This window comes from Macaca thibetana, chromosome 1 (assembly GCF_024542745.1).
Source record: "Macaca thibetana thibetana isolate TM-01 chromosome 1, ASM2454274v1, whole genome shotgun sequence".
In the NCBI taxonomy this organism is placed as follows: domain Eukaryota; kingdom Metazoa; phylum Chordata; class Mammalia; order Primates; family Cercopithecidae; genus Macaca; species Macaca thibetana.
In genome coordinates, this window is record NC_065578.1 from 135,710,955 (window position 1) to 135,733,667 (window position 22,713).

The following is a 22,713-nucleotide window of genomic DNA, read 5'->3' on the forward strand; positions in this document are numbered from 1 at the left end:
GAGTTTGAGAAGCCAGCAGCTCACGGTTCGGCTGAAGTTAGGAATGGGAGGCAGCCGCCAAGTGCATGGGGTTGGGCGTGTCCTGGTCTTTGGCTTCTCAACTCTGTCTTTCGACAGAGAACATGTTACGACTTTTCAGAAATAGGAAGGTTTGTTGATTTCTCACAGTTTCAGGAATCTGATGATACAGATGAAAATTCGGGCCCTACCACTAAGAAAATTTGATCATCTCCCCTAGAAGCTAAAAATAAGGCGATCTGGAAAGAATTCACAGGAAGATAGTGAGGACTCAGAAGAAAAAGATCTGAAGACCAAGAAGGATGACTTTCACTCAGCAGAGGATAATGAAGATGAAAACAAAGATCATAAAAATGTACACCAGCACAGCAGGCGGCATCTAAAGCAGCTTCTGAACAGAGGGAGACACTCACGGAAGATGTGGGCGTGAGGAAGAACAAGAAGAGGATGAGGCACCCTTCCAGGAGAATTCCGGCAGCAATGAAGATTTCCTAATGGAAGATGATGACGATAGTGACTAAGGCAATTCAAAAAAGAAAAACAAAAAGATGGTTAAGAAGTCCAAACCTGAGAGAAAAGCAAAGAAAATGTTCAAACGCAGACTAAAGGCTACAGTGATGCCAAGTCCAGTGAAAGGCAAAGGGAATGTGGGTCGCCCCACAGCTTCAAAGCCATCAAAGGAAAGGACTCCTTCTCCCAAGGAAGACAAGGAACCAGAAAGCCCGCCAGAAAAGAAAACATCTACAAGCCCCCACCCAAGAAATCTGGGGATGAAGGCGTCTGGGGAGGCTTAAAAGTGATGATGGTTTGGGGAGAGCTTTTAAGAAAAGGAGAGGAGAGGAGAGGAAGAGAGGAGAGAAGAAAGGAGAAAGAAAAGAAAGAAAAAAGAAAAAGTAAAGGAGAAAAGAGAGGGAGAAAAAAAGAACCTACTTAAGATAGAACATGGTTTTGTCTACAGCTTGACCCATGGGCTTTCAGTGCTTTTTTCCATTTGTTGAAAGTAATGCTTCTCTCTTTTAAAAATAAAACAATTGTATGTTTAATTGTTTAAGTTACCTTTTTGTCTATTGGTCTCTTTGCCAATGCCCCCACCCCCAACCCCAGCTGCCCTTTCCCAATGAAAGCTACGTCAAATTAATCATGGATTGACTGCTTCGTCTTTTTATTTTTAATGGAAGGTATACCACAGTTGTAAAGCAGTAAGATTTGAGATGAACACTATGGAAAATTTGCTTTTTGCTAAACAATAGCAAGTTGAATAGTAATCAAAAAACATAGAAAGATTTTAGTTCAAAATGATTGCTTCTTCCTCTACTTGGACTTTAAAAAAATCAGTTGTCATCTAATATGAGTTTATTTGTCTATGTACACAAGTATAAATGTCTAAAAAAATCATGACTTTAAACTTCCACTGATGAGGCAGGTAAAAGATAAAGATGAATTCTGAACTGTTAAAAAAAAAATGGTCACAGCCACCCTGTGATGATGGTTCATTTCAGGTGTCAATTTGACTAGATTAAGGAAACATACAAACCTCTAAAAGTGTTATTTTGGGGTGTGTCTGCGAGGGTGTTTCTAGAGGAGATTGGCATGTGAGTCTGAGTGGACGAGGTGGGGAATATCTGCCCTTTGTATAGGCAGGCACCATCTAATCTTCCAGGGGCCTGGAGAAAACAAAACAGAAAAGGCAGTTATGTTGTGCTGTCAGTTGGAGCTGGAATACACTCTTCCTCTCCTATCCTTGGACAGCAACTTCAGGCTGTCCAGCCTTTGGACTCCAGGACTAAAACCAATGGCTTCCCCTGTTCTCAGGTCTCTGACTTCACATTGAGAGTTACACCACCTGCTTCCCTGGTTCTGAGGTCTTCAGACTTGGACTGGGCCAAGCTACCAGCACCTCAGAGTCTCCAGCTTGCAGTTAGCCTGTTGTGGGACATCTGAGTATCCATAATCATGTGAGCCAATCTTCCTAATAAATCCCCTCTCATCTACCTGTCTATCTACCCTATTGGTTCTATCTCGTTGAAGAACCCCAATGAATATACATGCTAACCCCAACAACAACCACCCTGATCAATCAGCAGCCATCAATGTCTAGACCCTTCACCAGCAAGATTATAACTTGTTGAAGGCTTGGCCTCCCAAGTAGCTGGGACTACAGGTGGATGCCATCACACCTGGCTAATTTTTTGTATTTTTAATACAATGGGCTTTCATTGTGTTAGCCAGGATGGTCTCAAGCTCCTGACCTCATGATCTGCCTGCCTCGGCCTCCCAAAATGCTGGGATTACAGGCATGAGCCACGGCACCCAGCCTATCATTAACATTTTTTTCGCAATAAAGTATTTTTAAAGTATGCACGTTTTTTAGACATAATGCTATTGCAAACTTAATAGACTACAGTATAGTATAAACATAACTTTTCTATGCACTGGGAAACAAAGATGTTCATATGACTCACTTTTTTGCTATATTAGCTTCATTGCAGTGGTCTGGAACCAAACCTGCAATATCCCTGAAGTATGCCTATATAGAATTCTTCATACCGGGAAGAGGACTTATTGATAGAGGAAGGTGTGGGATATGGGGCAATGTGTGTGACAGAAAAAGGTCAGTAGATGGCAATGAACCAATGGCAATGGAAGGATCAAGAAGGACCGACAGAGAGATTTCTGTCCATCATGCTTGTCTGAAATGAAAACCAGAGCCACATTGTGTATCATTTACAGCTTCATGTATGCATGTATCTGTCTAAGTTAACCGTTTATGGTTTTTTATGATGTTGGCACAGTAATTTTACACTATTTGTATTGATTTTATAAAATCAGGTTAAAGCCATCTCTTATTATTAGAGATTGATACTTTTAGTTAAAGATGCAGGTAGAATGCATGCATTAACTCTTATTCTCAAGTTATTCTAAAGAATAATTAAACGGATTTTGAAACACAAAAAAGACATAAACCACAGGGACAAAGAGGAGAGGAGAAAGCAAAAACAAAATTTTGGATGGTGGAAAGCACTGGGACAAGTGATAACTGAATTAGAAGACCCGAGGGTGTCAAATTGTATAGCAGTGGTTGGGAAGCTGAGAACAGCCCAATTTACACTGAAGAACTCCCAAAGTCTTAGGAACTGGTAACGAGGTTCCTCTTAAAGTGAGGTTGAAGGTTAGTGAAAATTAGCAGATTAGAGGAAAGTCCAGTTAAAAAGCTGTTAGATGAATGAATGAATGAATGAATGAACGAATGAAAATGGTATATCTATACAATGGAATACTGTTCAGCAATAAAAAAGTTCTGATTCATGTTACAATATGTATGAACCTTGAAAACATTATGCTAAGTGAAAGAAGCCAGTCACAAAAGACCACATATGGTATTATTCTATTTATATGAAATGCCCAGAATAGACAGATTCATAGAAACAGAAAGAACAGTTGACTCTTGAACAACATAGATTTGAACTGCATGATTCCACCTATATGTGGATTTTCTTCTGCCTCTACCACCCCTGGGACAATAAAACCCAACCCCTCCTCTTTCTTTTCCTTCTCAGCCTTCTCAATGAGAAGACAATAAGAATGAATACCTTTATGATTATTCACTTCCATTTTATTTTATTCAATTTTTCATAGGTTATTGGGGTACAGGTGGTGTTTGGTTACATGAGCAAGTTCTTTACTGGTGATCTGTGAGATTTGGGTGCACCCATCACCCAAGCAGCATACACTGCACCCTATTTGTAGTTTTTTATCCCTCTTCCCCATCCCACCATTCCCCCCAAGTCCCCTGTTGTATTATTCTTATGCCTTTGCATCCTCATAACTTAGTTTGCACATATCAGTGAAAACATATGGTGTTTGGTTTTCCATTCCCGAATTACTTCACTTAGACTAATAGTCTCCGAGCTCATCCAGGTCACTGAGAATGCTGTTAATTCATTCCTTTTTATGGCTGAGTAGTATCCCATTGTATATATATACCACAGTTTATTTATCCACTCAATTGATGGGCATTTGGGTTGGTTCCATGATTTTGCAATTGCGAATTGTGCTGCTATAAACATGCATGTACAAGTATCTTTTTCATATAATGAATCCTTTTCCTCTGGGTAGATATCCAGTAGTGGGATTGCTGGATCAAATGGTAGTTCTACTTTTAGTTCTTTAAGGAATCTCTATTCTGTTTTCCATAGTGGCTATACTAGTTTACATTCCCACCAGCAGTGTAGAAGTGTTGTCTGATCACCGCATCCACGCCAACATCTATTGTTTTTTGATTTTTTTGATTATGGCCATTCTTGTAGGAGTAAGGTGGTATTGCATTGTGGTTTTCATTTGCATTTCCCTGATCATTAGTGATGTTGAACATTTTTTCATATGTTTTTTGGCCATTTGTATATCTTCTTTTGAGAATTGTCTATTCATATCCTTAGCCCACTTTTTCATGGGATTGTTTGTTTTTTCTTGCTGATTTGATTGAGTTCATTGTAGATTCTGGATATTAGTCCTTTACCAGATGTATAGATTGTGAAGATTTTCTCCTACTCTGTGGGTTGTCTGTTTACTCTGCTGACTGTTCCTTTTGCCATACAAAAGCTCTTTAGTTTAATTAGGTCTCAGCTATTTATCTTTGTTTTTATTTCATTTGCTTTTGGGTTCTTGGTCATCAAGTCCTTGCCTAATGTCTAGAAGGGTTTTTCCAATGTTCTCTTCTAGAATTTTTATAGTTTCAGGTCTTAGATTTAAGTCCTTAATCCATCTTGAGTTGATTTTTGTATAAGCTGAGAGATGAGGATCCAGTTTCATTCTCCTACATGTGGCTAGCCAATTATTCCAGCACCATTTGTTGAAAAGGGCGTCCTTTCCTCATTTTATGTTTTGTTGTTGTTGTTGTTGTTGTTTGTTTGTTTTGAGACAGAGTCTTGCTCTGTCGCCCAGGCTGGAGTGCAGTGGTGTGATCTCAGCTCACTGCAAGCTCCGCCTCCCGGTTCACGCCATTCTCCTACCTCAGCCTCCTGAGTAACTGGGACTACAGGCGCCAGCCACCACGCCCAGATAATTTTTTGTATATTTAGTAGAGACACGGTTTCACCATGTTAGCCAGGATGGTCTCGATCTCCTGACCTCATGATCCACCCACCTCAGCCTCCCAAAGTGCTGGGATTACAGGCGTGAGCCACCGGGCCCAGCCTCCTCACTTTATGTTTTTGTTTGCTTTGTCAAAGATCAGTTGGCTGTAGGTATTTGGGTTTCTTTCTGGGTTCTCTATTCTGTTCCATTGATCTGTGTGCCTATTTTTATACTAGTACCATGCTCTTGTGGTGACTATGGCCTTATAGTATAGTTTGAAATCATGTAGTATGATGCCTCTAGATTTGCTCTTTTTGTTTAGTCTTGCTTTGGCTATGCAGGTTCTTTTTTGGTTCCATATGAATTTTAGAGTTTTTTTTTTCTAATTCTGTGAAGAATGATGGTGGTATTTTGATGGGGATTGTGTTGAATTTGTAGACTGCTTTTGGCAGTATGGTCATTTTCACAATATTGATTATACCCAACCATGAGCATGGGATGTGTTTCCATTTGTTTGTGTCATCTATGATTTCTTTCAGCAGTGTTTTGTAGTTTTCCTCGTAGAGGTCTTTTGCCTCCTTGATTAGATATATTCCTAAGTATTTTAATTTTTTGCAGCTATTATAATGGATATTGAGTTCTTGACTTGATTCTCTGTTTGGTTGCTGTTGGCGTATAGAAGAGCTACTGATTTGTGTACATTAATCTTGTATCCAGAAACTGTTGAATTCTTTCATCAGTTCTAGGAGCTTTCTGAAGGAGTCTTTAGGGTTTCTGAGGTAAATGATCATAGCATCAGCAAACAATGACAGTTTGACTTCCTCTTTACTGATTTGGATGCCCTTTATTTCTTTCTTGTCTAATTGCTCTGGCCAGGACTTCTAGTACTACGTTGAAGAGGAGTGGTGAGACTGGGCATCCTTGTCTTGTTCCAGTTCCCAGAGGGAATGCTTTCAACTTTTCCCCATTCAGTACTATGTTGGCTGTGGGTTTGTCATAGATAACTTTTATTACATTTAGGTAATGTAAATGTAATAAAATTGTATGCCAATTGTAATAAAATTGGTATGCCTTGTATGCCAATTTTGCTGAGAGTTTTAATCATAAAGGGATGCTTGGATTTTGTCAAATGCTTCTTCTGCATCTATTGAGATGATCATGTGACTTTTGTTTTTAATTCTGTTTATGTAGTATATCACATTTATTGATTTGCATATGTTATATGCCCTGCCTGCATCCCCGGTATAAAACCCACTTGGTCATGGTGGATTACCTTTTTGATATGTTGCTGGATTCAATTAGCTAGTATTTTGTTAAGGATTCTAGCATGTACGTTCATCAAGGATATAGGTCTGTAGCATTCTTTTTTGGTTATGTCCTTTCCTGGTTTTGGTATTAGGGTGATGCTGGCTGCATAGAATGAATTAGGGAGGGTTCCTTCTTTCTCCATCTTGTGGAAGAGTGTCAAAAGGATTGGTACCAATTCCTCTTTGAATGTCTGGTAGAATTCTGCTGTGAATCCATCTGGTCCTGGACTTTTTTTTGTTGGTAATTTTTAAATTACCATTTCAATCTTGCTGCTTGTTATTTGTCTGTTTGGGATATCTAATTCTTCCTGATTTAAGCTTAGGAGTATTATATTTTTCCAGAAATTCATCCACCTCTTCTAGGTTTTCTTTTTCTTTTTTCTTTTTCTTTTCTTGAGATGGAGTCTCGCTCTGTCACCCAGACTGGAGTGCAGTGGCATGATCTCAGTTTACTGCAACCTCCACCTCCCAGGTTCAAGCGATTCTCCTGCCTCAGCCTCCTGAGTAGCTGGGACTATAGGCATGTGCCACCACGCCTGGCTAACTTTTGTATTTTTAGTAGAGACAGGGTTTCACCATATTAGCCAGGCTGGTCTCAAACTCCTGATTTGATCTCAAACTCGTGATCCACCCACCTCAGCCTCCCAAAGTGCTGAGATTACAGGTGTGAGCCACCGCACCCAGCCTCTTCTAGGTTTTCTAGTTTATGTGCATAAAGGTGTTCATAGTAGCCTTGAATGATCTTTTGTATTTCAGTGGTGTCAGTTGTAACATCTCCCATTTCATTTCTTATTGAGGTTATTTGGATTTCTCTCTTCTTTTCTTGGTTTATCTTGCTAATGGTCTATCAGTTTTATTTATCTTTTCAAAGAACCAGCTTTTTGTTTAATTTTTTGTTTGTCTTTTGTTTGTTTCAATTTCATTAGGTTCTGCTCTGATCTTGGTTATTTCCTTTCTTCTGCTGGGTTTGGGTTTGGTTTGTTCTTGTTTCTCTAGTACCTTCAGGTATGACCTTAGAATGTCAATTTGTGCTCTTTCAGTCTTTTTGATGTAAATGTGTAGGGCTATGAACTTTCCTTTTAGCACCGCCTTTGCTGTATCCCAGGGTTTTGATAGGTTTTGTCATTATTGTCATTCAGTTGAAAGACTTTTTAAAATTTCCTTCTTGATTTCGTTTTTGACCCAATGCTCATTCAGGAGCAGGTTATTTAATTTCCATGTATTTGCATGGTTTTGAAGGTTCCTTTTGAAATTGATTTCCAGTTCTATTCCACTGTGGTCTGAGAGAATGCTTGATATAATTTCAATTTTCTTAAATGTATTGAGGCTCATTTTGTGGCCTATCATATGGTCTATCTTGGAGAAAGTTCCATGTGCTGTTGAATAGAATGTGTATTCTGCAGTTGTTGGATGAAATGTTCTCTATATATCTGTGAAGTCCATTTGTTCCAAGGTATAGTTTAAATCCATTGTTTCTTTGTTGACTTTCTGTCTTGACGACCTGTCTAGTGCTGTCAGTGGAGTATTGAAGTCCCCCACTATTATTGTGTTGCTGTCTGTCTCATTTCTTATGTCTAGTAGTAACTGTTTTATAAATTTGGGAGCTCCAGTGTTAGATGCATATATGTTTAGGATTGTGATATTTTCCTGTTGGACAAGGCCTTTTACCATTATATAATGTCCCTCTTTGTCTTTTTTAACTGCTGTTGCTTTAAAGTTTGTTTTGTCTTATATAAGAATAGCTATCCCTGCTCACTTTTGGTGTCCATTTGCATGAAATGCATTTTTCCACCTGTTTATGTAAGTCCTTATGTGTTAGGCGAGTCTCTTGAAGGCAGCAGATGGTTGGTGAGTTCTTATCCATTCTGCAGTTCTGTATCGTTTAAGTGGGGCATTTAGGTAATATCTTGTCATATTACCAGAGTTGGTTTTCTGGTTCCTTCTCGCTTGGGTAGGCTCTGTCAGAGGGAAGGTCTAGGGCTAAAGGCTCTCGTTCAGATTCTTTTGTCCCATGAGGTGTTCCCTTGATGTAGTACTCTCCCCCTTTTCCTATGTATGTGACTTTCTGAGAGCCGAGCTGCAGTGATTGTTATCTCTCTTCTGGGTCTAGCCACCCAGCAAGTCTACCAGGCTTTGGGCTGGTACTGGGGGTTGTCTGCACAGAGTCCTGTGATGTGAACCATCTATGGGTCTCTCAGCCGTGGATTCCAGCACCTGTTCCAGTGCAGGTGGAGGGTGCCAGGGGGTGAAATGGACTCTGTGAGAGTTCTTAGCTTTGGTGGTTTAATGCTCTGTTTTTGTGCTGGTTGGCCTCCTGCCAGGAGATGGTGCTTTCCAGAGAGCATCAGCTGTGGTAATATGGAGAGGAACTGGTGGTGGGCCCTAGAACTCCCAAGAGTATATGCCCTACCAAGGTGGGTAGGGAAGGACCATCAGGTAGGGGAAGGGCTAGGTGTGTCTGAGTTCAGACTCTCCTTGGGCGGGTCTTGCTGCGGCTGCTGTGGGAGAGTGGGGTGAGGTTCGCAGGTCACTGGAGTTGTGTGCCTAGGAGAATTATGGCTGCCTCTTCTGAGTCATGCAGGTTGTCAGGAAAGTGAGGGAAAGCTGTCAGTCACAGGCCTCACCCAGCTCCTACACAATCTGAAGGGCCAGTCTCACTCCTACTGGGCCCCTGCTAACAGCATCAAGTCTGTTTCCAGGCAGTGGGCAAGCAGGGCTGAGAACTTGCCCCAGGCTACCTGCCTCCTGGCTGTGAAAGAAAAAGGCTTTAGTTCTTCCCCTGCCTGTGGAGTCTGCATGCTGGATTCCCCCCTCCCCCGCCCAAGTTCTGGCCAGGAGGCTTCTCACCTGCTTCAAATTGTTAACAAAGTTCAACTGGAGACTTTCTTCTCCCTGCAGTGTTTTCCGCATGCCTCTAGCCACCCTCCCAAAGATCCCTGTGGTGCCAGGCAGGAATGGGCTGCTTGGGGACCCAGCAAGCTCCCAGGGTCTTTCCTGCTGCTTCCTCTACCTCTATATTTTGCTTGACTCTAAATTGACTTAGCTTCAGGTAAGGTCAGAAACGTCTCCCGCAAACTAGACCTTCAGTTTCCCCAATGGGGGTATGTGCCTCAGGGGTGGAAGATCTCCCTTTCCCACTTCCACACTTTTGGCACTCACAATATTTGGGGTGTCTCCTGGGTCCTGCAGGAGCAGTTCACTTCCTTCAAAGGGTCTGTGGGTCCTCTTGGGATGCCTGGTTTATTTCTGCAGTTGTTCTGGAGCTAAAATTCATGATGTTAGCCTCCACATGCTGCTCTGTCCATCCAAGTCAGAGCTGCAATCTAGTTCTGCCTGTCACTTGCCATGATGATCCCTTTATTTTGATTCACTTCCGCTTAATGAATAGTAAATATACTTTATCTTCCTTATGATTTTCTTAATAAAATTTTATTTTCCCTACTTACTGTATTATAAGAGGATATTATATAACACATATATGTTAATCGATTGTTTGTTATCAGTAAGGCTTCCAGTCAACAGTAGGCTATTAGTAGTTAAATTTGGGAAGAGTCCAAAGTTATACATAGAGTTGCAGCTTCACAAGAGGTCAGTGCCCTTAAGCCCCATGTTGCTCCAGGGTCAACTGTAGATTAATGGTTGCCTGGGACTGGGAGAGGGGAGAATGATGAGTTTCTTCTAATGAGTATGGGTTTCCTTTTGGAGATAAAAAAAATTCTAAAATTGATTGTGGTGATGGGTGCAAAACCCTGAATATACTAAAAACGATTAAATTAAATAATTGATTATTGTTTTAAATAAGAAAACGCTAAACCCATCAAAAAATGAGCCAAAGGTCTGGGTGTGGTGGCTCACGCCTGTAATCCCAGCACTTTGGGAGGCCAAGGCAGGTGGATCACCAGAGGTCAGGAGTTTGAGACCAGCCTGACCAGCATGGTGAAACCCTGCCTCTACTAAAAAAAAGAAAAAGAAAAACAAACAAAACGAAACACACACACACACACACACACACACACACACACACACACAAAATTACCTGGGCATGGTGGCACATGTTTATAATCCCAGCTACTTGGGAGGCCGAAGCAGGAGAATCGCTTGAACCCGGGAGGTGGAAGTTGAAGTGAGCTGAGATCAAGCCATTGCACTCCAGCCTGGGCAACAAGAATGAAACTCTGTCTCAAAAAAAAAAAAAAAAAAAAAAAATGAACCAAAGATCTTAACAAACACCTCACCATAGAAGATACACAGATGGCAAATAAGCATATGAAAAGATGCTCAACATCATACTTCATCAGGGAAATGTAAATTTAAACAGCGAGACACCACTACACACCTATTAGAATGGCTCAAAACCCAGAACACTGACAACACCAAATGCTGATGAGGATGTGGAGCAACAGGAATGCTTACTCTTTGCTAGTGGGAATGCAAAATGTTTCAGCCACTTTGAAAGACAGTTTGGCAGTTTCTTACAAAATGCAACATATTCTTAACATACAGTCCAGCACTTACACTCCTTGGTATTTACCCAAGTGAGTTAAAAAAATTATGTCCACACAAAACCTGCACACAGGTGTTGATTTATTCATAGTTGCCAAAATTCGGAGGCAACCAAATGTCATTTGGTAGGTGAATGGATAAATAAACTGGTACATCCAGACAATGGGATATTATTCAGCACTGGAAGGAAATGAGATAACAAACTGGGAAAAGACATAGAGGAAAGTTAAGTGCATGTTACTAAGTGAAAGAAGCCAATCTGAAAGGCTATAGGCTAACTCTAACAATATGACATTTTGGAAAAGGCAAAACTATGGAGACAGTAAAAAATCATTGATCATTGTGGGGGAGGGAGGGATAAAACACAGAACACGGAGGACTTTTAGGGCAGTGAAACTGCTCTGTATGACACTATAATGGTGGATGTCATCATACATTTTTTTCAAACCCATAGAAAGTAAGATACCAAGAGTGAACCCTAATGTAAACTCTGGACTTTGTGTCATAGTGATGTGTCAATGTAGGTTCATCAGTTATAAGAAATGTACCAATCTGGTGGAAGATGTTGATAGTAGGAAAGGATATGCATGTGCAGGGATAGAAGATATATGGGAACTCCGTATCTATTCAGTCTTTTTTTTTTTTTTTTTTTTTTTTTTGAGATAGGATCTCACTCTGTCACTCAGGCTGAAGTGCAGTGGCTCAATCACAGCTTACTGCAGCCTTGACATCCTGGGCTCAAGTGATCCTCCTGCCTCAGCCTCCCAAGTAGCTGGGATCACAGGCACGTGCCACCATGCCCAGCTAATTTTTTTGATTTTTAGTAGAGATGGGATCTTGCTATGCTGCCTAGGCTGGTCTCAAATTCCTAGGGTCCAGCGATTCACCTGCCTCGGCCTCCTAAAGTGTTGGGATTACAGGCGTGAGCCACTGTGCCTGGCCTCCATTCATTTTTGCTATGAACCTAAACTGCTCTAAAAAGTAAAGCCTATTTAAGAAAATTAACTAAATGAAAGAGAAAAGGGAGATGATATAGCCCCTGCCCTAATGGAGTATACTTACTAGTATGTATTATTCTTGAAAAGAAAAAAAATCCATAAATATTTTTAAAACATTTTTAAAAGTTGATTCTAAAACTCATTGCACTGGGTGAGGGCATACCAGACAAGCAGTCTCCTTACAAAACAGTGCCCAATACACCCTGTTCCTGCCCAGGTACACTACAGGGGACCCTTATAGTGCTGTGCCCTTCATCTAGTTAACTGAGAGTAGGGATGGCTTTGAGAGCATCCAACTATACAGAATAAAAAGGGTCTTTGCACTGGAGGCTCTTAAGAGAAGTCAAGCACAAATCCATTGTTTTATAAATGAAAATACTGGAGCTCAGAGAAATTAACTAAAGGTAGAAAGACTTCAGTGGTAGAATGTGTTTTTGATGCATTATCTCACAAAAACCTTAAGAAGTTGGTGATATTAATGTCCCTGATTTAGAGAGGAAGGAAATGAGAGGCTAAGAAATTTGTTCACGTTTCCACAGCTATTTAAGTGACAGAATCAACTGTAACTCCAGAGCATATTATCTGACCTCTATGCTAGAGTTCTCCTTGAGCACTTCTTTTCACAAAATGAATCTACTTGGTGATTGTATTATTACTTGATCATTTGTTTTGAATTTTAGTCCTTGGAGAAGTTCATTGTTTTCTTTGGTTTGTTTTCTAGGATTCCTTTTCAGAACAAATCATTCTACTTCATAGTGCTATAACAGTCCTCTCATTAAAGGAACTATAATTTTTTTTCTATCACAGCATTCTAAAGCTTCAATGCCAACAGCCGCTCCAACCACCCCTTTATACATGTCCCAAATGTATAACCTAAAAGGACTTATGTGAAAATCTGAAGTTTCATTCATTTGTTTATTTATTACTTCATTCAGCAATGTTTATTGAGCACTTGTTGTAAGATAGGCCTTGGGTATACAATGAATATAACAGACATGATCCTTGCAGCTATGGAGCCTGTAGTCTAATGGAGGAAGATAGACATTAAAAAAGCACAACCAATACTTAGAATTATAAGCCACATCAAGCGCTATGAGGAAAATAAATGGAAAACCATAAGAGACTACAAGAGAGTACTGGATTTCGATTGGGAGACCAAGAAAGGCCTCTTTGAAAAAATGATGAGCTAAGGCCATCAGGATGAGTAAGTGTCAGAAAGGCGAGGTTTAGGTGGAAGGTTATAGGGTGGGGCACATGCAGCATTTCAGGAAAATGAATTGCATACGTGAAAGATCCAAGACAAGATGGTGTTTGCATGGTTAAGAACCGAAAACAACTTAATGTGGCTAGAGCGTAGTAAGTGAGGAGCGTGGTAGGAGATGAGTTTGGAGATTTAAACTTAAATCTGATCATGCAGGTGCTTGCAGTCCATATAAGGACTTCTTCTTATATGAGATGAGGGAAATGGGCTTCTCTACTCTCTGGTCCCACCAGAAAATTTTCAGAACATTTTTCACGAAAATAAATTCTCTTCAGAGGAACCAGGTGGGTATCTGAACTTCCTTTGAAGTAGGCGTTTGCCTTTACCACAGGACACTCGGAAGTCTGAACCTTTTAGTCACTAACCATATAAGGATCCTTATCAGGCTTTTAAAGATCTCTCTGGCCACCATAGTGAGTATAAGAGGGAGGGACAGGAAAAGAGGGTGGGATGGTGTGTAGCAATTGAATTGCAGTAGTCCATTTGAGAGAGAATAAGGACTTGGAGATGGAGAAATAGGAAAAGACTTGAGAAATATTTTGAAAGTGGAATCAGTAGTATTTGGTAATGGGCTGGCTGTTATAAGCAAAGGAGAGGGCATTTGAAAAGATGACTCCTAGGTTTGTGGCTTTAGCAAATGAACAGATGGTAGTAATATATATTTAGATAAGGAAGATGGGAGGAGGAAGATCAAGAGTTCGGGTTTGGACAAGTTAAATTTGAGTTGCCTCTGAGATATGTGAGTAGGCAGTTGGCTATACAAGCCTGGAGATCAGAAAACAAAGGTCTGGACTAGAGATTAAAATGTGGGCATTAACAGCATTTTGGTGATATTTAAAGCCACAGGACTGGTCTGGGCGCAGTGGCTCACTCCTGTAATCCCAACACTTTGGGAGGCTGAGATGGGCAGATTACTTGTGGTCAGAAGTTCAAGACCAGCCTAGCCAACAGGGAAAAACTCCATCTCTACTAAAAATACAAAAATTATCTGGGCATGGTGGCTCACGCCTGTCATCCCAGCCACTCGGGAGGCTGAGGCAGGAGAATCACTTCAACCCAGGAGGTGGAGGTTGCAGTGAGCCAAGATCACATCACTGTACTCCAGCCTGGGCGACAGAGCATGACTCTGTCTCAAAAAATAAAATAACATAAAATGAAATAAAAATAAAACTACAGGACTGAATGAGATTACTTGGGGGAAAGTGTAGAGAGAAGAAAGAAACAGGCTCCGGAAGGAGTGCCGAGTGGTCTCTAATACATGGAGACAGAGGAGAGGAGATAGGGTTAGTTGTGAGACTTAGATTAGCCTGGACATAGGAGAAAGGAGAGGACGGCATGGTGACAAAAAGACCAAGGGGAGAGTGTTTCAATAAAGGTGCAAGCAACTATGCCTAATGCTTCTGAGAAGTTAAAGTGAGGTTGGGAACGTGTCTACTGTATTTGGTATTGTTGCAGTAGTGTGCTGAAACTGACTCCCATCAGTGCAGAGAATCTATGTGGGCATCTTTTCCCAATTCTGTGTTTAGTGATGACACATTGGTAGTCATGGTGGGAGTATTTCCACTACGGAAGCTAGCAACCACTTCTATGGTTTTTGTTTTATTTTGTTTTTGGCGAGGTGGTTGTAAACATGTACCAGCATGCCACTGACAATATGACTCAATTTGTAATAAGCTGAAGAGAGAAATGGCCTTCTCTGCTCTCTGCTCTCATCAGAAAGTTTTCATGAAAATAAATTATCCTCAGAGGAACCAGCTGGGTGTCTGAACTTCCTTTGAAGTGGGCTTCTACCTTTGCCACAGGACTCTCTAAAGGCTTAACCTTCACAAATTTGATGCAGACCAACAGGAAAAAGAAAATCAATGTGGTCATATGAAGAATTCCTTCCAACTCTGAGATGCTGTAATTCTGTGTTGGCTGCAAGAAATTCCAGGAAGCACAAGCAGTAAACCACATTTCATTTACTCCTGGGCTTATTTACTTGGTAAAAATAATCATTCGAAAATTCCAGAATCCAGGGGTTAAGAGATGACATTTTCCACATCTTTTTTATTTTTGAAAAATGTCTACTATTTTATAAAAAAAAAAAAAAGTAGATAAAAAAATTAACTGTGGCTGGGCACAGTGGCTCATGCCTGTAATCTCAGCACTTTGGGAGGCTGAGGCAGGCACATCACTTGAGGCCAGGAGTTCGAGACCAGCCTTGCCAACATGGCAAAACCCCGTCTTTACTGAAAATACAAAAATTAGTTGGGCGTGGTGGCGCACGCCTGTAATCTCAGCTACTTGAGAGGCTGAGGCAGGAGAATCGCTTAAACTCAAGATTGCGCCTCTGCCCTGAAGCCTGGGCAACAGAGTGAGATTATGTCCCCCCAAAAAATATTAATTGAAAGGTGGAAAGTTTTATATTTTCAATACTATGACAAATGAATTACATCATTTAATAATCAAGCTAATTAATCACTAGGTAATAGGTGTTAAGATAAAATCATTAAAATAATTGTGCTTTTGACATTACTTTAGTTGTGGCATATAGCCACAGTCTAAATCCTCCTGTCATCCAAAGGTGAACTACAGATTGAACTGAATTTCTTGCAAAGTCTTCAATTTACTGAAGAAGTCAACATGCAAACCTAGTCTATATAGCTCCAAAAGTTTGTTCTTTGACACATCTTTACTCTGAACACTTAGCAATGATAAAGTTTATCAAGCTTAAAAATTAAATAAACACATCGGTGGCTCAGATTTGGAACAGAAATGCAAAGCTGTGAGCTGAGCAGAAGCCACTTGCTTATGGGGCTATGGATCTGGAATCAGGCAATATTAGCTATAGTTTGGCTCTTCCCAAGTAAATTAAAATAAAAGAGTTCCATGCCAAGATGGGAGGCTGAAAGCCAGACTCACTACTTGAAGCCAGAGGGAAGGCAGGCTTCTCCTACTCCAGAAAGGAAGCAGAAATGGAAGCTGTTTCTGCCTGGAGCTACAGCTTTTAGCAAACTGTGGACTTATGCAAGAGGGAGGACACAGCTATAACCCTGTGACTAGGAAAAGAGGCAGTCTGTTTAGTGCCTAAATCTGTGCTGTCCTCAATATGACTGTGGGCTGGATCTTGAAATAACCATTAGTAAATCTGGGTCTGAACTGGGGCCCCAGGGAGCCAAGTACAAAATGAAGGGATTCACAAAGCCACTGGACAGGGAGGAGAAAGCACAGTGGGATTAGAGGAAAAACGAGAAAGAGAGAGACAGAGAACACAAGCCTAGAGTCAAAATGAGTCCTCAACCAAAATCCAATGCTTAGAAAGCCAAAAAAAAAAAAAAAAAAAGAAGACATAAATTTTCTCCTGTTGAAATTAATTTTCTAGAACAATCTGGAAAAAGGTTTACATATGCTTACAATGTGCAAAGAGATATGCAGGAATAACTTCTTTTTTTTTTTTTTTTTAAAAAGCAAGACATTACACAAAAAATGCCAACATAAATGAAATCAGAATGGGGGTATAGTGAAAAGAACAACTAGAAATCTTGGAAATGAAAAATACACCCATTAAAACAAAAATACAATAGATGAGATAAGCTGTAGACTGGCAATAGTTAAAGACAAAATTACTAGATTGAAGATGATACTGAGGATTTCTGCCTAAGAAACAGGATAGAGAGACAAAGAGATAAAAAATGTGAGACAGCAATTAAGAGAGAAGGAGGATCAACTGATAGGCTTTGACAAATGTCCACTAGGAGTTTCAGAAAATGAGAATAAAAGACATGATGGATAAGTAATATTTAGGGAGAAAATAGCTAAAAATTTTCCACAGTTAAAGAAAGTGCTAAGCTGAGCACAGTGGCTCATGACGATAATCCCAGTGATTTGGGAGACTGAGGCAGGAGCACTGCTTGAGGCCAGGAATTTAAGAACAGCCTGGGCAACATAGTGAGACCCCATCTCTACAAAAAATAAAAAAAGTTAGCTGGGTGTTATGGCACCTGTCTACAGTTTCAGCTCAGAAAGCTGAGGCTAGAGGATGGCTTGAGCCCAGGAGGTCGAGGCTGCAGTAGGCTATAATGGCACCACTACACTCCAGCTTTCGGCATCAGAGTGAGACCCTGTCAAAAAAAAAAATACTAAGTGCAAGTGCAGCATGACAGAAATTCACACATCTTAGCCAGCAGACAATTAAGTAATGTCTTTACAGCTAAGGGCAAGTAAGTTAGAACCTAAAATTGTACATTAAAAAAGTTTATTCAACAGTGAGGGACGCTTAAAGACATTTTCAAAAATATAATGATTAAAGTGTTTCCACTCAGAGACCCTCATAACTAACAGGAAGGCATCTCAGCAAAAAGAAAAAGGAACAAAGGTTGATGAAAATGACTAACACAGAAATTGATAAACTAGATTAGTAAATTTAATTTCCTTATAAAAATTCAACATTTTTTTCATTTATTAAAAAGATGAACTAAAATTCTAGACAATAATTTTTAAAACGCTAAAGAGGGTAAAGGATGGGAAAATAGGATGAAGAGTATTCAAAGGGAAGTTAATATATGCTAAGATCAATATCATATCAGGAAAAAGAAGGGGAATATTTAATAATTTAGATGTTCTTAGAATATGGAATTATTAAATATGCAAGTCAACACTATAAGGGCAACTACTAAAATAAGTAAGATACCATGTCTGGCTCCTAAAGTAACAGCAGAAGAAAAAAGGAGTATAGAAAATGTTTTCAACACAAGAGAAGGAAGGAAAAGGGAAAAAATAAGCAAAGAATGATAAACATAAGATGAAAAAATAAGGAAGTTAAAAATAAGTTGAAACATTATCATTAGCCTCAGCAACCATAAACATATTAAACATTGACTTTCAAAAAGAGATTATCTGAATGATTTTTTTTTCCAGACAGTCTCATTCTGTCACACAGGTTGGAGTGCAATGGTATAAGCTAGGCTCACTGCAAACTCCAGCCCACCAGGATCAAGCAATTCTTCTGCCTCAGCCTCCCAAGTAGCTGGGATTACAGGCACAGCCCACCACGCCCGGCTAATTTTTGTGTTTTTAGTACAGATAGGGTTTCACTACGTTGGTCAGGCTGGTCTCAAACTCCTGACCTCAAGTGATTCACCTGCCTTGGCCTCCCAAAGTGAGAATGAATTTTTTAAAACCCCAAATCAGGCCGGGCGTGGTGGCTAACACCTATAATCCCAACACTTTGGGAGGACGAGGTGGGCAGATCACCTAAGGTCAGGAGTTCAAGATCAGAGACCAGCCTGGTCAACATATTGAAACTCCGTCTCTACTAAAAATACAAAAATCAGCTGAGTCTGGTGGTGCACACCTGTGGTCCCAGCTACTTGGGAGGTTGAGGCAGGAGAATTGCATGACCCTGGGAGGCAGAGGTTGCAGTGAGCCGAGAGTGAAACATCATCTCAAAAAAACAGAAAAAAAATTGCACTGAATACACCTAACTTACCAAACATCACAGCTTAGCCTAGCCTAAATTAAATGTGCTCAGAACACATTAGCCTACCATTGGACAAAATCATCGAATACAAAGCCTGTTTTTCAATATCTCATGTAATTCATTGAATACTGCACTGAAAGTGAAAAATTGAATGGTTGCATGGTTACTTGAAGTATAGTTTCTACTGAATTGCTTTTAAAGCATTGTATAGTTGAAAAGTTGTAAGTTGAACCATCATTATCAGTATAGTCAGGGCCATGCTCTCTCTGAAGGTGCTAGGAAAGGAATTACTCGATGCCTCTCTTACAGCTTCTGGCAGCTTCAGATGTTCCTCGGCTTGTAGGTGCAACACTCCAAGCCTGTCTTTACGTGGTGTTTTCCCTGTGTGTCTTCACATCATCTTCCTCTGTGTCTATGTCTGTGTCCATATTTCCCTCTTCTTTTAAGGACAACAGTCTTGTTGCATTAGAGGCCCACCCTACTCCACTATGACCTCATCTGAACTTAGCTAATTGCATCTGCAATGACCCTGTTGCCAAATAAAGTCACTTTCTGAAGTACAGGGGATTGAAACTTCAACCTGTCTTTGGGCAGGGGACACAATTTGATGCATAACAGAAGGCATCAGTAAAAATAAGGGCAGAAAAGGCTGAAATAGAAACCAAAGTCATAAAATAGAGTAAATAAATACAAATGAAAGTTAGTTTTAAGAAAAAAATCCAGTTTGATTACCCAATCTTTAATAAGACTGATAAACAAAAGAGCACAAATAAACTATATTAGAAATCATAAAGAGATACAATCGCACCCACACATTTACAAAATCACAGATCATTGCAGTATAAAAAAGAATACTTATTTACTTATTTATTATATTTTGAGATGGAGTCTCATTAGTTACCCAGGCTGGGTGCAGTGGTGCCATCATAACTCACTGAAGCCTCGAACTCCCGGGCTCAAGCAATCTACTTGCCTCAGTCTCCCAAGGAGCTGAAACTACAGGCATGTACCAGCATGCCTGGTCAATTTTTTAAAGTGTTTTTGGAGAGATAGGGTGGGGGACAGGTCTTACTATGTTGCCCCGGCTGGTCTTGAACTCCTGACCTCAAGCCATCCTTCCACTTCAGCCTCTCAAAGTTCTGGGATTATGGATGTATGCCATCATGCCTAACCCATATTTATTTTTAAAGCAAATTCTACATATCTTGGAGGGAATAGCACTTGAGACTATTTTAAAAACTTGGATGGGTAGGTGATCACATATCTCTATTTATAATAGCTATGTGTCTTCCCTTAGCTATATTGGATTTTTGTTGTTGTTGTTTTTGTTTTGAGACAGAGTCTGACTCTGTCACCCAGGCTGGAATGCAGTGGCGTGTTCTCGGCTAACTGCAACCTCTGCCTCCCGGGTTCAAGCGATTCTCCTGCTTCAGCCTCCCATATAGCTGGGATTACAGGCACCCGCCACCACGCCCGGCTAATTTTTGTAATTTTAGTAGAAATGGAGTTTCACCGTGTTGGCCAGGCTAGTCTCAAACTCCTGACCTCAGGTGATCTGTCCGCCTCACCCTCCCAAAGTGCTGGGATTACAGGCATGAGTCACTGCACCCGGCTATATTGGATCTTATTTTCAGGATTTTAGAGAAAAAAAAGGAAGAACTGAGAAATGTGCCCTTAGCTAGTAGGAAGCTGTGGGGTTAGAAAAACAATTACTAGGAACTTTTAATTCTAACCATTAAGTAAATATTTTAGTATATTTGAACACACAGAGCATATATTTTTACCTACTCAAATGTTTCTATGTGGATATGAAAATATATACACAAGAAAATGATAATGGATCTACTGACATATGCTTTGGTACAGCTGCAAAACGCAAATATTTCTCTATGTATATTCATGTTCACTCCAGAGATAAAGATCGACAAACCTGCTGAGCTGGTATTTTACTTATGCACTATTTTTCTGTCTGCTTTAAGGGACTCCACATTCCACATACGATCTACATTTCATTTTAACTCCCATGTTCTTGGCTTCACTCTTTTCATGTCAGCTTTATCCTTTTAACCACCTGTTTGATAGTGATTTCTCAGCTTCAAATTCTAACTTGCTTTTCTTCCTCCTCAGAAATGTCCTGTAGTTTTATTTATTGTTTCCTGAAGTGTGGCACTTGCTCATAATTTCATGAATGACAGCCTTTTCCCAAAGGGAAGCAAAATAGTAGTTATTCTCCAGCTCCACTTAACAACCATATTTAAATGCAAATACAATCACTTCCATTCTATCTGCTTTGCTTCTCGTATCTGATCTAAACTATCAAGACATTAACAACATCTAGCTTTTGTTTTTTGTGATGATGACTTTTCATTTTTATATACACATTTTTTGGGTTGTTCAAGAATTACATAGTGCCCCAGTACAAGTTATGAGATAGTTGTACTATGGCTACACTTCATTATTAAGTAGACTATTTGATTTCCTCTGCACATATCTATCTATCCCTGTGCTTTTGCTTTTATTGGTCTCCCTGCCTGGAAATTTAGTACTTCTTTGCTTCTGTTACCCAATTGATAAAGAGAGTGAGGCCTGGGGCCTGACTTACCTAAGATCACACAGTTAATTAGGACTAACGGAGCCTAGAGATAATCTCTGGACTCCTGGTCCCCTGGGATTTTTCCACCGCACCCCACTGCTTTCTTCAAGGTTTAATTCAAATAATGCTCATCTAAGAAGTCGTCTTGAAACCTTCAAACAGAAGTAATCTGTCCTTTCTTTCAACAGCTGCATGATTTAATTGCAGCCCCTCAGATGCTTATCACTTTATTTATTTGTTTGTTTGTTTATTTTTAGACGGAATTTTGGTTTTTTTGCCCATGCTGAAGTGCAATGGCGCGATCTCAGCTCCCTGCAACCTGTGCTTCTTGGGTTCAAGCGATTCTCCTGCCTCAGTCTCCTGAATAGCTGGGATTACAGGCATGTGCTACCATGCCCAGCTAATTTTGTATTTTTAGTAGAGACAGGGTTGCTTATCACTTTTTATTTTGCACTATTGTTATTCATGTACAGGCCTTTATTTCCTCTCTTCATGTCCAGTTATTTGAGGCTTGAACCTGCTTTACTTTTGTGTCTCTCATATCACCTAGCCTTCTTGTATTAACAGGTGCTCAATGTATATTTGTTAAATTAATTAGACCCGTTTCTTATTTTGCACAACTTGTGGTCATGGAAATCACATAATCACATATAAGCCAGACACCCCAGCATGCCATTTGGCTTGGGGAATTCGTTTGAGCCATGCCTTTCTGCCTCTTGCTGAACACTTCTGTGGTTCTAGAACTCCATTGTCTAAGAGAACGTTCTGTAATGATGGAAATGTTTTATATCTGCACTATCCAATATGGTACCACTAGCCACATATGGTGATTGGCCACTTACATGCGCCTAGTGAGACCGAAGAAGTAAAATTTTAATTTTATTGAACTTTAATTAATTTATATTTAAATAGCCACATATGACTAACAGCTGCCATATTGTACAGCATGGTTTTAGGCACCCCATTTTGATAAATTCACTTGTCTCGTCCCATTCAACTTGGTTACATAATTCTAGATGGCCTGCTTAGTGAGAAATGACATTGTTGTCCTCCAGGCTCCAGCCTTCAAGATTCCATGTTTTACAGTCCTCTTTCCCCACTTTTGTCCTCAGGAGAAAGGTGAAATTCTAAAGATTTTCCTAAGCACTCTGATCTCCACCCATCTTTCTTGCTCAGAATCTGACTCTGTTGGTAAAGCACAGGGGTATAAATGTATAATGCCTAGGTGTATGGTGTTTGCTGCTATTTCTTAGATTTTCGTAAACAGATTATAAACTTCTTGAATGTAAGGACCATGCATTCCATATCTTCTGGATCCTCCCGGTTGCTGATTCCACTGCCAGTTATATTGTAAATGTTCTATAAATATTAATCAATTGATTGATTAAAGGTGGAAAAATGGGCTGGGAGCAGTGGCTCACACCTATAATCCCAGCACTTTGGAAGGCCAAGGTGGGTGGGTCACTTGAGGTCAGGATTTCTAGATCAGCCTGGGCAGC

The 22,713-nt window shown here is 40.1% G+C and overlaps 1 protein-coding gene and 1 pseudogene across 1 annotated transcript in view; one reads left to right on the forward strand and one right to left on the reverse strand.

Moving 5' to 3' along the window:
• The window catches only part of SNAP47 (synaptosome associated protein 47), a 779,054-nt gene that overhangs the window by 463,603 nt on the left and 292,738 nt on the right, over positions 1 to 22,713 (reverse strand). The gene's annotated exons all lie outside the window — the stretch shown is intronic.
• The window catches only part of LOC126954217 (nuclear ubiquitous casein and cyclin-dependent kinase substrate 1-like), a 93,160-nt pseudogene continuing 70,490 nt past the window's right edge, over positions 44 to 22,713 (forward strand).